This window comes from Myotis davidii, unplaced genomic scaffold (genome assembly GCF_000327345.1).
Source record: "Myotis davidii unplaced genomic scaffold, ASM32734v1 scaffold789, whole genome shotgun sequence".
NCBI classification, from domain to species: Eukaryota; Metazoa; Chordata; class Mammalia; order Chiroptera; family Vespertilionidae; genus Myotis; species Myotis davidii.
In genome coordinates, this window is record NW_006300234.1 from 173,510 (window position 1) to 173,959 (window position 450).

Consider the following 450-nt stretch of genomic DNA (forward strand, 5'->3'; position numbering starts at 1 on the left):
ATTAGCTCTTTTTTTTTAAACATATTTTATTACAGAGAGGAAGGGAGAGGGATAGAGAGTTAGAAACATCGATGAGAGAGAACAGAAAACTACAGGACATTGAAAAACGTGATAGAGGAAGACATAAACAGATGGAAGAACATACCGTGCTCATGGATTGGTAGAATCAACATCATCAAAATGTCCATACTACCCAAAGCAATCTATAGATTCCATGCAATCCCCATCAAATTACCAACGGCATATTTCACAGATCTAGAAAGAACGTTCCAAAAATTCATCTGGAATAGAAAAAGACGTTGAATAGCTACAGCAATCCTGAGAAAAAAGAATAAAATAGGTGGGATCTCAATACCAGATATCAAGCTGTATTACAAAGCCACTCTTCTCAAAACTGCCTGGTACTGGCACAAGAACAGACTTATAGATCAATGGAATAGAATAGAGAGA